The sequence below is a fragment of the Pinus tabuliformis genome, chromosome 1_1 (genome assembly GCF_031772625.1).
Source record: "Pinus tabuliformis cultivar Carrire ecotype Pingquan chromosome 1_1, CPIR1, whole genome shotgun sequence".
NCBI classification, from domain to species: domain Eukaryota; kingdom Viridiplantae; phylum Streptophyta; class Pinopsida; order Pinales; family Pinaceae; genus Pinus; species Pinus tabuliformis.
The window spans coordinates 220,244,084-220,256,420 of NC_142297.1; positions in this window are offsets into that span (position 1 = coordinate 220,244,084).

Genomic DNA, 12,337 nt, shown 5'->3' on the forward strand with positions numbered 1-12,337 from the left:
CTGCAAGAACCAATAGATGTGAAAGTGGAGCACATTGTAACCCTCCATGAAGCCACTTAGGAAGAAAGAAAGCTATAAGAAGAGAGCCCATTAGCCTGGTTAGGTAAGAGATGGGTATACTTTTTAAGTAGTTGAGTGTGGTCACCATTGTAAATCACTTGTTGCTTTTGAAGACCCCATAGATGGGTGAACTTTTGTAAAAGTGATGAATTGTCTAACATCACTTAAGAATGCAACATAGTGATATTTTAGCCTTTTGATGGATATCAAAGGGTATGGGTTTTGTTGTAGATCAGAGAAAACATGTATAATCTTTGTATTTAAACCTTTGGGGTCCAAAAGAAATTTAGTTAAGAGAAATGATCATGGAGGCTCCAAGAACCTCAAAAATCAAAGTGCTCAAAAGTTGATGGAAATATATCAAAGTCGTAGAGATCGTCAAGACCTTTCTAATGACATGAATGACACCTCAAAGGGACTCTGTATGACAAAGTTATCACAGTTTGAAGATTTTGACCAAACGACAAAAAGACAAAGTCAAAGTCAATTTATAGGACACATGGCACTGCTGATGCAGGTCCTACAATTGACATGGACTAATGGGAGTCTAACACATGGTAGCTAAAAGGGGCACCCTACATCCTATGTGGACGAATAATGGCATTGACGTTTGACTAGGTGTTGATGCAGTGGTTAGGAAACTAATGGGAGTTTGTCACGTGGCCCAATAAAGGGTTGCCATGTGGCACCTTGAAGGATGCCAAAACACATTGGAATCATCTCACATAGACTGAGAGTTATGGTTTGTTATAACTCATGTGGTAAAATGTGGTGTATTATATGTTGATGACATGGTTCATTGGGCCATATCATATAAAATATGATTAAAAACAAAGTTTAGTTATAATAAACAAATATTCCACCATATGTAATGCTATGACATGGTGGGGTCGTGCCATTTATGATTTATATGATTTTTTGGAGCATCGACATAATATTTGGTAAGTGTTGTTATTGTAGCATATGATTACAAACCATATGCCATATAAAACAAGCCATCATTATAATATATGTTGCAAACCAAAATAGGGAGGCCCATGGGCTTGACCTTGGGACCTCCCCCAACCATATACCATTTTTAAATACACCAACCAAATTTCTAATGGGCGGGCTTGGCAAAGTCTACCCACACAATAATATTTAATCCCATCATCCTTCACATAGTGGTGTTGAACCACGAATAGAGTGTCGAACAAAGGAGCGTCAAGTGGCTGAGCTAGGGCTTCCACACCAAAAGTGGGCACAAATTTTGAAGAATAATCCGAGGAGATATTCTGAGGAATATTCCAATAATATTATACTATTATGGCACATTTTTTTATGTTGAGATTCTCAGAGGGTCCTTATGGTGAAGGTGATAGAACCATATGAAGTTATAGTCATTTTTCATGATTTTTCGAGACAAGTATACTAATGAAATTATCATTTGGATATGAGTAGTGGATCTATGGGATCATGGTAGAAGAAAACATGCGTACAAATTTCAAGGAAGAGATGCTTTTTTCAAAAGTTGTTCGTGTTTACGAGGCACACCTGTTGGTGTTATATTCGACGTGTTTGGAGAATCCTATTGAGATCCAATGTAAGTTGAATTTATTGTTGGTTTTACCCTTTTGAGATTTGTAAGAGGGATAACATGTATGAGAACATGTATTTTCAGATGTGATTGAATCTAAAAAACATATTCAAAGAGGTTCTATGCCACTTTATGTGAAGGATTTCAAACCATTTAAGGGAGAACAATTGTGCCACTTTATGTGTGAGTCCAACCCCTTTGATTTGGGAAAAAGGGAGAACAATTTGTGCCACTTGTTTGTGAGAATTCATTCCTTTTGTATTCTCAAAGGAGAATGTCTCTTTGTAGGAGAGACATTTCCACATGAATGTGAGTTTAGTCCTTGTATCGACAAAGAAGAGCCTCATTAAAGAGAAACTAATGAAGCATCTAAGCAATTGAGCAGAGCATGGAGATGTAGCTCACACATGGGTGAGATCCATTATCAAGTTCTAGTGAATTTTTCCATATTGTCATTTCTTCATGTGTTTCACTTATGATTATTTCATACTCTATGAAATTTGCTTTAAAATCATCAATATAAAGATCCTGGATCATGTTGGTATAGAATAAAACCCGATCAACAAGCCATAGGGTTGGAAGCCCACTTCTTTAGGCCTATAATATTATCACAAGACCTTGTACATCCTCGCCCTCATGTCCTCCTACCCATCTCTTGTATCTCTCTTGGAGCCCCCAGTCCCTCATATTTCTTAAACTGAATTTCAATGGAGCTTCTAACGATAAATGATCCAAGTGGCTCCAGATACATGTAGAAATCCAAGAGGACTCAGAAATGGTCAAAATTTAAAGTGGTCAGATCAATCTCAAACTAGGATCATATCGAAGTGTTCGTTGCCCTGATTCAAATGGTGTGAATGACACTCTAATTCGAGCTCGTATGGAGAAGTTAGAGAAAGTCAAAGTTCAAGGTTGACTTGGCCAAGTGGCAGGGTTAATGGACCTAGAAATTGCACTGGAAACGGTCATCAGAATACGGCCACCAAAATGGGAAAAATTGTTGCCTCTTTAAAACGCCCAATGAGCCTTAAATTTGGCAAAGTTAAAAAAGGTATTATTTGTTTTAAAAAACAAAAAATATATATATTAAACTGGGGGGTGGGCCATAACCCCTGCCACCCCCATCGCATAATATATATGTTGTATATTGGGTGGGCCGCCCGCCGGCGGACCCGGCCCCACCATTGACACTTGTCACAACCGAGGGTGGCGGGGCTCGAACTTGCCCGACCAGTCTGGCCAGGCCGCCTCCCGAGCACCCCCATAACATTATGTAACCGCAATAAACCAAATGCGCCAACTCAAAATATAGCGTGGCATAAAAAACACCAACGACATGCTAATTTTTGCAGGGACAGGATTTGATCCCCCAACCTCCTCACCTCCAAAGCTCTACCTTAACCAACGCGCCAAAGGTGGCAACTTTGTAAATTTTGCCGCCCATCTACTACTTAAACCCAACATTTCTTAGATGCATGGGGGGAGCGAGCGACGGAGGACGGAACGGGATGGTGGAGCCCTGATTTTGCAGAACCTTAATCCATGTGGAACCATGACGCAGTCCCAGAAGGCGGAACCATGATGCCAAGGACTTTGAGACAGAGAATCTTTTGCAAAGAATATTCCTTGATCCCTGAAAGATTCCATGGGGAGGTAAATTTTCATTTTGTCAGAATGATATGAAGTTTATAGTCATTTTAACTAGAATTGTGCAGGGAATGCGATGGTTAAATCAGAATCACCATCTAAGCAACATAGTTTCAAATTCCCAGCAGAGCAGAATCTTTAAAGAATCTTGAGGGAACCTTCTAGATTCCTTAGAGGCTGAAAATCGACAGAGTTAGAATGCAGCTGAGTTTACACTCAAAAGTCTCAGAATATCACAAGGATCATGATGGCTGGATCAGATTTCTGATCTGAGTTGCAAATCTCTAGCCAGCCCAGAGAACAAAATCTTTGGAGGATCACAGGGAATCTAAAAGATTCCTATAGGCCTAGATTTTGATGGTGTCGAAATTCGACAAATGGATAGTCAATTTTACACCTCTTGATGACAGAAATACAGTGGTGTAGCCAGTTTTTGCAGTTGAGACTTCCATTTTTCGTCCAAATTCAGAGGTGCAGGTACGTGAATCAGTCATGTCATGTCTTCCTTCATAATTTCTGAGATGATGTATTATGTTTTGAGATCCCTGTTTGATGTTATGTCATGGGATCAAATTTGCCACATTCTGTGAGATGTATTTAGCTTTTCATGCTATGTATTGTTGTGGAGATCCTTATGTAACTATGCTGAAGGGATGCTCATTTCCACATTGTGTGAGATCATTTTAGTTTGTCATACTGAGAGGAAGCCTTCTTGAGTGAGAATTCTTGTAAGCAGAATGTCTTATGGAGAAACAAGCCACTCTTGTTTGAGGGCATATGACCCAGCTATGACAAAGTTTTTTCCATGTACATCATCATCATTTCTAGCATTATATGAAGCGGCCAACACTACCTTGACATGGGTCCCGAAGACGTAGTCCACATTGGATGAACTCCGTTATCAAATGTGTCGTGTTCATGATTTTTTGATCGTCATTATGTTTCCTCTTGTTTAAGAATGCACATATGTTCTTTTATTCTATTTAAACTGTAATTCTATTAACATCACAAAAGTAAAAGGTCTTGGTTAATTCTAGAAGTTGAAGGAACCCAGATCAAGTTTGGTATTTGAGCGGTCTTCTTGCTGATGTGAATTGCGAGCATGAACAATTGAACGTGAAACAATGGAGGATGACAAAGACATGTATGAGGCCATGCTTAGGATGCCCAAAATGGTGGAAATGTTGTATGTAGCTTATGAGAGATAGGAGAAAGAAGAAGCAGAAAGCAATGCTTCATCCACATCTTCCAATGTACACTCATTGCCTTCATCGTCTTCTTATCATTCGAATGAGGAAATCAACCACAATCTTCAAGCATAGCATGCTGAATTAAGGAGGTTTATACAAGAAGAGAAAGAGGAGAAGCAGAAATCTCAACTTCAACTACAAGCCATGGAAAATACCTTGGAGGAGTTGAGCCGCGACAAAGGCTTAGAAAATCCCTCATCACCTATTTTGAAATTGACATCTGAGGTAAATAGTTGTGATCATTCTTCAGTTTCATCTTCACATGATATTATTTATGTTGCAAATGTGGAAGTACTGATTACAATAACTGGCATGAGACTCCTTACCAAGATGAGGTACAAGGAAGAAGAAGGACTTGGTGTTAATGTCCAAGGCATAACTCAGCCATTGGAGGTTGAGCAAAGACATCGATTCGCAAAGTTGGGGTGCATTGAAGGACAATGCTCAAAGATGTGAGAAGCTTCCATGACATTGTTGAAACTATCGAGGAAAGAGGATTATGGGAACACATCACCATCAACCTATGGAAGTATGCATTGCAAAGAAAGACCTAGGCAAGCTCTCGTTTCCATGATCATACCAGACACCAATAGGAAAGGTATAACAAGTCTCGGTATTCCAATGTTCATTTTGATTACAACCTTATTGTTAATGATGAACATAAATCATGGCATTGAAAAAAATGTACTTTTTGTGGTTTACATAACCATGTATTTGTTGAGTGTTGGAAGAGAATGGCAGAACCAAAGAGGATGAGGTGTGAAAGGTCTTATCCACAACAGGGAAACAAGCATGTTAAGAATATATGGAGGAAGAATATTTATTGCAGCCATTGCAATAGAGGTGGTCATCAAAGAGCCACATGTTGGAGGCTCCATCCAAAGCAACATTTGAAGGACAATGAGCCTATGTAGAAACTAGTTGAAAGAGTTGATTGACAAGAAAATCTCCCATAGGGGGATGACCCATTCACTTTCATAAGTGAGAGATGGTTTTTCTAGATGTGTTAGCTTGTCATGGCCTTATTTTTTTAAATCACTTGTTGCAATGTAAAAGTGATGATGTGTTTTCCATCACTTTTTAAGCAACAATGATAATTTGGCCTTGTTTTCATAACTAGGTTATTATTTCCATTTTGATGTAAACTTGACCACAGAGTATGTGTTATAAACTCTTGGCAAGTATGTGAGACTTGGGGCATTATTTGGTCATGTAAATTAAGCATGTAATTTGTAGAATTGTACTACAGGTTTGCAAAGGGTGCAAGTGTCGGCTCATCACTTATGGCTCCGAAGGAAAAAGGTGAAGGAGAAGGAAGGGTAACCTGTCACGACACTTGTAGTGAAGACAAGGTACAAAGAAGTTGCAGATTATTTTCATGCTTTTGGAGGACCAAAATCTCCTCAGTGGGGAGGAATGATTGAGGTGGCTCCAGACACATGTAGAAGTAGAAGAGGACTTAGAAATGGTCAAAATTCAAAGTGGTTAGATCGATCTCAGATTAGAATAAGATCAAATTGTTCGTCGCCCTGATTCCAATGGTGTGAATGTGTTATGAAACCAACTCAAGAAAAGATAGAAAAGATAGATCAATGCCTTAGAATTCAGCCTCTTCGAGGGGGCAACCTCCTTTACATTACATAAATGAACAATTCTTGGATGATTCAAATGACAAAACCTCCTTTCTATATATAGGAGTCTAAGGAGTCACAATATAAAGCCACAAAAATAACAATAAAGGGATTCTATGGGGCACAGTAATAACAATATGGGGGCAATAGGGGCACAACAATATAAATAAGGGGTATAACTACAATAGTAATGGGGTAATCACTAGTATTATAGGGACGCAACATGCCCCTCGCCTTCAAAAAAGTGTTGTCCTCATCGCTTGAGTAGTTTTGGATACTTCTGCATAAAATTCTCATCCTCCCATGTGGAATCTTCAGCGGATAAGTTCTTCCACTTAATAAGATACTCTGAAATTGATCGATTTCGTAGCTGTCGAGTTCTTGTTTCTATGACTGCTTCCGGTTCCAATATAATTTTTCCTTCCTCGTCAAGTTCTGGCAATATTGTTTGAACTAGGAGCTTGTCACCTATAACCTTCTTTAAACATGAAACATGGAAAACTGGGTGCAATCGAGAAGCTGCAGGAAGCTCCAATTTGTATGCCATAGTACCAATCTTTTGCAACACCTTGTACGGACCATAATACTTTGGTGATAATTTATTATCCTTCTTAGCTTGCTTGAGGGACATTTGCTTATATGGTTGTAGCCGTAGGAATACCCAATCACCTACATCAAAACTTCTTTCACTGCGATGTTGATCTGCCTGTTGTTTCATTCTATTCTGTGCCAACACGAGGTTATCCTTTAAGAGTTGGAGGACTTGTTGTTGATGTTCGATGTGATGTTCCACTGCCTGAACCTTAGAATTTTCTCTTAAATATGATGTGATGGATGGTGGTTGATACCCATAAAGTGCCATAAATGGGGTCATTTTTTTTGCTGTATGGAAGGAAGTGTTATACCACCATTCAGCCAGAGGCAACCATTTGACCCATTGTGTCTGTTTATCAGATACAAAGCAACGAAGATATCCTTCCAAACATTTGTTTACTATCTCAGTTTTCCCATCAGATTGAGGATGATAAGATGAGCTATGAGCTAACTGAGTACCAAGACAAGAAAATAATTTTGTCCAAAAATTTCCAGTGAAAATGGGATCTCTGTCACTTACAATAATCTTTGGGTTTCCATGTAGCTTTTGAATTGTTTCCATAAATGCAGTAGAAACTGTACTGGCTTTAAATGGATGTGATAATGCACAAAAGTGTGCATACTTGGTAAGTCTGTCAACTACCACCATGATGACACTCTTTCCCTCAGACTTGGGTAAACCTGTGATAAAATCCATTGAAACCTCCTCCCAACGTTGGCTTGGAATGGATAAAGGTTGTAATAGACCCGGTGTCTTAATTGTTTCAACTTTATTTTGTTGGCAAACCAAACATTCCGCCACAAACTTTTGAATATCTGATTTAAGGCCATCCCAAAAAAATTCCTTCTTAACCCTGTGGTAAGTTTTTAAAAATCCTGAGTGCCCTCCTAAGGGAGAAGTGTGCAATTCCATAAGAATCTTTTGTTTTAGCTGGGAATTCTTACAGAGGTATAAGCGATCTTTGTACCATAACGAATCATTTTGCCAGCTAAATGTATCAGACGTACTGGAATCTTGTTGTAGCTCTTGAATAAGTGCCCACACTTCTTCGTCATTCTTCCATTCCTCCCTTGCTTTGTTTATCCAATCTGGTTGGATAATAGAAATGGCACACAACAATGCTTCCACATCCTCATCCTTTCTTGAGAGTGCATCTGCCACCACATTTTGCTTCCCTTTTTTGTAGATGATTTCAAAGTCATAACCCAACATCTTTGTGACCCACTTTTGTTGCTCTTCAGAGGATAATCTTTGTTCTAAAAAGTATTTAAGGCTATCATGATCCGTTTTTACCTTGAAGTGTCTTCCCATTAGGTAGGGTCGCCATTTCTTAAGTGCATGGAGTATTGCCAACATTTCCTTCTCATAAATAGCTTTGCTTAAAAACTTTCCCTTGATTGGACGACTTTCAAAAGCAATGGGTCTTTCATCTTGCATTAGAACAACACCAATTCCATTTCCTGAAGCATCACATTCCACAATAAAGGTTTTTGTGAAGTCCGGTGTAGCTAAGACCGGTGCTTGGCACATTGCCTCTTTAAGATGTTCAAAGGCCTTTGTTGCTTCTGGAGTCCATGAAAATGCATCTTTCTTCAATAATGTTGTTAGAGGTGCTGCTATTCTCCCATAATTCTTAACAAACTTGCGATAATACCCTGTCAACCCAAGAAATCCTCGCAGATGCTTTATGGATGTGGGGATTTTCCATTCCTTAATGGCTTTAATTTTGCTAGGGTCTACCTTAACTCCTTCATGAGATACAATATGACCCAAATATTCCACCTCCTGGACTCCAAAGAAACATTTGGATCTTTTTGCATATAATTGTTTCTCCTCCAATAGTTGTAGCACCCTGTCAACATGTTCAACATGATCCTTCCAAGACTTGCTGTAGATTAGTATATCATCAAAAAATACTAACACAAATTTTCTAAGGAATGGTTTGAAAATTGAATTCATCAAACCTTGAAATGTTGAAGGTGCATTGGTAAGGCCAAAAGGCATGACCAAAAATTCATAATGACCCTCATGAGTTCTAAATGCCGTTTTCGGAATGTCTTCAATCTTCATTCTGATTTGATGATATCCTGAACGAAGATCCAACTTGGTGAAGTAAATTGATCCATGCAATTCATCCAGTAATTCATCAATGACAGGAATGGGGAACTTATCTTTAATAGTGAGCTTGTTGAGCTCCCTATAATCTGGACACATGCGCCATGATCCATCCTTCTTGTGCACCAATACTACTGGAGCAGAGAAAGAACTTTGACTCGGTTGAATTATACCAGCCTCTAGCATTTCTGCAACCATACGTTCAATTTCACTTTTTTGGACATAGGGATATCTGTACGGCCTGATGTTTGGAGGAACACTTCCTGGAATCAGATGAATAGCATGATCATGATCACGCATAGGTGGGAGACCTTTGGGAGTCTCAAATACCTTGGAATGATTGTCCAGGACTTTTTGGAGATCTGGAGAAATAGATGATTCCAATGTGGAAACATCTAGCGAACATAATTGTGCAATTACACCTCTTTGCTCCTTTTTTAGAAGCTTTGTCATACCATTAGAGCTGATTATCTTTCCTGGTTTCCCTGCAATACCCCTTAATTCAACTTCCTTTCCTTCCATAGAAAATTTGATGAAAAGTTCTTGAAAATTAAAAGCTATTGTACCCAAGGATTGTAGCCATTGGACTCCTAGTACAACATCAGCACCTCCCATTGGAATGGAAAGCATTGGGCTAGTCAATACATATTCTCCCATGGATAGCTTGATATTATGGCACTTTCCAGAGCAATTTATTGTTCCTCCATTTGCAATCATCACTTGACACTCTGGTGCTGGATATAGGAAGCAATTCAATTCTTTTGCTACCCTACAATGAATAAAATTGTGGGTGCTTCCTGAATCAATCAACACTATTACCTTTTTCTTCTTGATTTGTCCTTCTATCTTGATGGTTTGAGGAGTGGTAATTCCCGCCAATGCATTACAAGATATGGTCGGATTTATTTGTTCTTCATCTAGGCTTTGTTCCTGGAGTATATCCTCTTCTTTTGACCTTTCTTGCTCCTTTTCTTCTTCCTCTTCACAATCTATGTAGAATAATTTCTTCTCAGCACACTTATGACCTTTAGTGTATTTGCTATCACAACTGTAACAAAGCCCTTTTGCTCTTTTTTCTTCCAATTGTTGTGGTGTCAACCTTATAGGTTGTGGAAGACTAGGGGCAACAACACTTCCGTCTTTATAGTTGTGAGTGGTATGCTTCCTGGTTGCCATAATTTTGCTTTCCATTTTTCTTGCTAACCTGAATGCCTTCTCTAATGAATCAGGTTCCCAAAGGCGAACATCATGTTGGATATTATCCTTTAAAGACCCTATGAACACATCAATCCTATGCTCCTCTGGAATATCTTTTACCCTTATGTTCAATTTTTGGAACTCCTCAATGTGCTCCATTATTGAACCCTTTTGTTTGAGACTTATCAATTGGCTAAAAAAAGTGTTGCTTTTTGTATCCTCATAATGTGCTATCAATTCTTCCGTAAAAATTGCCCAAGTGATAAATTGTTTACGAGAGCAAAGCCATTGATACCATACAAACTGATTTGGTTCCAAATATAAAGTTGTCATACGTACCTTTTGTGTGTTTTGCACATTATTGAGATCGAAGAATTGCTCCATCTGTAATATCCATGTGGCGGGATCCTTGCCATCAAACTTCCTCATATCAATTTTTGGAATATGGTGGGTCTTCGATCCAACATTAGAGTCTATGGAATCATGATTAACATTTCTTTTGTTCACATCATGAGTTTCCTTTACAACCTTTTCACCATTAGTAAGTATTTCTTGTAGAAAATTTGTCAAATATGTCTTCAAATATGCCATGTCTTCTTCAAATCTGTCTTCAAATCTGCCATGTCTCTCTTCAAATCTGTCTTTGAATCATCCATCTTAGCTTCCATGCCCTTTATCTTAGATTCCACGCCATTTATCTTAGCTTTTGTTAGCTTTTGTGAGTGTGACATTTGTTGCACTTGTTCTTGTAATTTTGATATATCATGTAGCATTTCTTCCTCTTCTTCATGAGTCATGCTAGAGCTTTCAGGTTCCTTACTAGGTGTTTGAATTTTCTTTCCTCGGGGCATCAATTACTGATAATAATGCTTTACTATGCCCTTTGAATTCCTTCAAACCAAGCTTATGCAAAAAATTAAAAAAACTACACACCTTTTTTCACTTTGTAGAAGCCTCATATTGAATCTGATGTATCTCTGTAATTTCGGATCATCCAGTTCTGAAATTGCAACTTGTAGTAGCCTTCTGCGTTCTCTTTCCAATGCCACAAGTCTAACCCAAATTGGTTTCTCCAAGGAAGAGTTATGTGAAATCTCCCACAGTGACTTGATTATACACTAGTTCAGTAGAGCAAACTTGTACGACATGCCACGAGCCACTGTTTCGACCTATGGATCTGAAAAATGCATAGAAGAAACTAGAGTCCGCCCTCTTTCTGTACTTTCTTATGAAATTTCAATCCGATCCCTAGAGAGAAAGTAATGACGATTTTCCCTAGGTCACCTGTTTGGAATGTAATTCAGGAGTCTGCAAAAATACCAACTTCCTCAGATCATATCTCCACAAATATAGCACAAAAAGCTCTGAAATTCGGACCTGAGGTTCAGCACGATTTCTTCTGAAATGGGTTTTTTTTAAACTTTTGAAATGTCGCAGAAAAAAATTTATAGTGAAAATGCCACGATGACCTGTTTGGAGCAGCGAAACCCTAGAATCCAAAGCTCTGATACCAAATGTTATGAAACCAGCTCAAGAAAAGATAGAAAAGATAGATCAATGCCTTAGAATTCAGCCTCTTCGAGGGGGAAACCTCCTTTACATTACATAAATGAACAATTCTTAGATGATTCAAATGACAAAACCTCCTTTCTATATATAGGAGTCTAAGGAGTCACAATATAATCCAACCGACCTAACGATAATAATATAAAGCCACAAAAATAACAATAGAGGGATTCTATGGGGCACAATAATAACAATATGGGGGCAATATGAGCACAACAATATAAATAAGAGGTATAACTACAATAGTAATGGGGTAATCACTAGCATTATAGGGACCCAACAGAATGACACTCCAATCCAAGCTCATATGGAGAACTTAGAGCAAGTCAAAGTTCAGGGTTGACTTGGCCAAGTGGCAGGGTTAATGGACCTACAAATATCACCGGCAACGGTCATCGAAATCCAGCCACCGGAATGGGAAAAATTCTTGCATCCTTGAAACATCCAATGAGTCTTAAATTCGTCAAAGTTAAAAAAAGGTATTATTTGTTTTAAAAATCAAAATCAAAATTTAATAAATTGGGGGGCGGGCCATAGTCCCCGCCAACCCCATCGCATAATATATATGTTGTTTATTGGGCGGGTCGCTTTCCAGCTGACCCAACCCCACCATTACTACTTGTCACAATCGAGTGTGGCAAGGCTCTAACCCGCCCAGCCAGTTTGGCCGACTTGCTTCCCAGGCACCCCCACAACAGTA